The following is a 3,014-nucleotide window of genomic DNA, read 5'->3' on the forward strand; positions in this document are numbered from 1 at the left end:
CACTTTTCTCATGACCTTTTGTCTTTTGTGCTGCTAAACAGGTTTGGACCGAAACCATGAATCAAAGCACATCCGGCCGGCGGCGGGCGCCGAGGGCCGGGCCCGGGGCTCGGTCCCCAGCCCTCGCGGGCCGCCAGCGCCGCTCCCCGGGGCGCCGCGAAAGGGGCCGAGACGCCGCCGTCGCCGGGGCCGAGCTCGCCGAGCACAGGCCTGCTGCCGCGCCGGGTCCGTTCCCGCTCTGACTGGCTTTATTTTACCTAGAATTTGATTTTGGCAGATTGGAAGTCCTTCCAATCTCTGGGCCGGAGAGACAAGGCAACGGCAAGGCGCGGGGCGAAGGAGAGCGCGGAGGAGCGCCCATGAGCGCCGTGGCCGTGCCGCTCGGTCGGCTTTGCTGTTAAATCCGGTCAGGAAGGATATGGTAGGGGGGATTAGCTAGATGGGTTCTCCCCTCCACCGCAACCAAAACAAAACAAGAATTAGCATCGCTGGCTGGAGAATGCTTTGTGCAGCACAGCGAGGGCGGGACGGCGGGCACGCCGCGGGTATCAGCTGGTGCCTCGGCCGCAGCGGGGCTCAGCTGATGAATATGCAAGCGCCTCCTGCATTACGGCCTTGCAGCGGCTTAGGGCAAAGCCCTCGTGGCGCACGTCCCCGCAGCTCCCCGTGATCACGCCGAGCGGGTTTGCAGCTGATTTGTCATTTGTCGTCTGCCCGCCCAGCAGAAATGATCAAGCGCCAAACGTGAGCTCTTCGCCGCCGCGTTTTGTCTCTGTGCCCGGCACGGTGGTTCTCCGCCGCGGCGCTTCTCCCGCAGCGGCGTGCGGCTTTTGGGAGGCCGAACCTGCACAGCCGCGTTTTTGGCTTGCAATTTGGTTTCCCTCATGAGCCCCGTCTCCTATCGCACCGCCCTCAGCTTTGCTCTAAATGTGGTGCCTCCATCATTATTGGGAATCCAGGAGCAAAATTAAGAAGTGGGATTTTCCCTGGGGGACTCACGCTCCCCCTCTGGGTGGCACCGGGGCTGCGCAAACCCCCGAGAGCTGCAGAGCTTCATTTCCTTTCCCAGCCTGGCTTCACGTTTCCAGTATTGCTTCATTAAAAGCAATTAAAAGTCATTAATAGCCCTACCTCTTGCTTTTATCGCTGATCTTATTATCTCCTAATTCCCTTGCAGAACAGTGAATTAGTATGAACTTAGTTTAAGTTATATCCAATTTCAATGGATTTGTAAATAATTTGTTAGTAAAAGGGGGGGGAAAGGAAAAAATCTTGTCTTTGTAGTTTCTGCTTATCCTTTATCCTCAAATAGCAGAGTAAAGGGGCTCTTACGCAACGCACCCGTGCAAATCCACTTAGGGCTGCGTTCAGGCTGACTCGTGCGAGCGGTGAAGAAAGACGCTGCATCGGGCGGAAGGCATCAGCGACTGACTCAGTGGCGGCCTGTCGGGGCTGGCTGCGGCCCCGGCCCCGGCCCCGCGCGCTCCGCGCCCCGCGGACGCGTCGCCGCCGCCTCGTCGCCCCTTTGCAGTCGAGCGGGGCGAGCTGGGGCGCGAGCGCGGCGGGCGGCGCGAGGCTCCGTGCGAGCTGGGAGACGCAGCCCGAGCGGGACGGAGGGGGCCGGGGCCGGTTCTGTCCGTGCCCCGGTTCTGTCCATGGCCGGAGCAGCGCAACGCTGAGCTAAATTGCCGCAAAATGAGCCTGAGGCAGGACAATTCCTGAAAAGCTACAGATATGAGCGCTGGCCCATCTGGTACGAATAACTTTTTGGCTTCGATGTCTTGTTTTGTTTCGACTTACTATAGAAACACGAAGCTCCCCTTGACTGAAAATGAATCATCACTTTTTATGTTCCTTTTCCCCTTGAGTGAAATCCTGCTAAACCATTCCTCTGTGCTCCCATTAATATGCTTCTTCTTACTCTTCTTCTTCTTCCTCGCTTCAGTTTTTAGATCCCAAAATTGCAAATTCCAGCTGGCTGCTTTGAAGGCGACCAGGCAGCCCGCAGGATTGTGGGAGTGTTGCTCAAACCAGCAGAGAAACTAACTGGGCTGCCAGGAAACGATATTAAATCAAGGAGGGGGGTGTATCTCGTCTGCCGCGCGCTCGCTCCGTAAATCAAAGCGCTGCGGTTTGAGCGGAGCCGGGAGCTCGGCTCTCGCGCGCTCCACCCCAGCGCAGCTATTTCTGCTCCGTGTCAGATGCGCTTGCAGCGCGAGCCGGCCGCCGGGATTTGGGAGCGCGCTGGTGCGAGGCAGGGCAGAAGCAGCCCTGGCCGCTCCTCTGCTTTGCCATGCCCGGGTGCTGCGGGCCGTCGCCCTCCCCGGGGCCCCTTCCCGCTCCTCGCTCTGCTCCGGCGTCGCAGCCGCTCTCCCGCGCCGTGTGCCGGGCCAGGCCGCGGCCGCCCGCACCGTGCGCGGTGCCAGCCCGGAGGCGCTGCCCGCTGCCCGGCGAATTCCTCAGCGCTACGTGGGCTCGTCGGTGGCGAGCGGGCGCGCCCGGCGGGAGCGGGGCAGGAAAGCTGCCTCCGGGCGGGCAGGGATTAGCGAGGAGGAGAGGAGGAAGGAGGCGAAGGGGCTGCCCCGGGGGCAGGCTCGGCAGGCAGCGAGCGATGCGGGCCCGCAGCTGCGCCCCCGCGGCGGCCCCGCCGTCCGGTGCGCCGGGGCCAGGCGCCGCGTCCCTGCTGCGGGCAGCCGCACGCAGAGACGGTCCCAGCGGGGCCCCGCGGCTCCCCCAGCCCGGGGCGCTCGGAGGCTCCGTCGAAGCCCCCGCTCCGAGGCAGCGCGGAGCTTCCCCGGCCCGGGGGGCTCCGCAGGAGCCTCGCGGGGCGGGCGCGGGGCTCGGCGCTGCCGGCACAAAGCCGGGGGCTGCGCCCGCGCGGGCCAATGCGCGGGGCGCGGGGCGCCAGGCTCCGCCTCCGCCGCCGCAACGCGCCGCGCCGCGCCGCGCCGCGCCGCGCCGCGCCGGGGATGCTGCCGCCGCCGCCGCCGGGCACGCACCGGGGAGCCGCCGCC

Source organism: Rhea pennata, chromosome 28, assembly GCF_028389875.1.
Source record: "Rhea pennata isolate bPtePen1 chromosome 28, bPtePen1.pri, whole genome shotgun sequence".
In the NCBI taxonomy this organism is placed as follows: domain Eukaryota; kingdom Metazoa; phylum Chordata; class Aves; order Rheiformes; family Rheidae; genus Rhea; species Rhea pennata.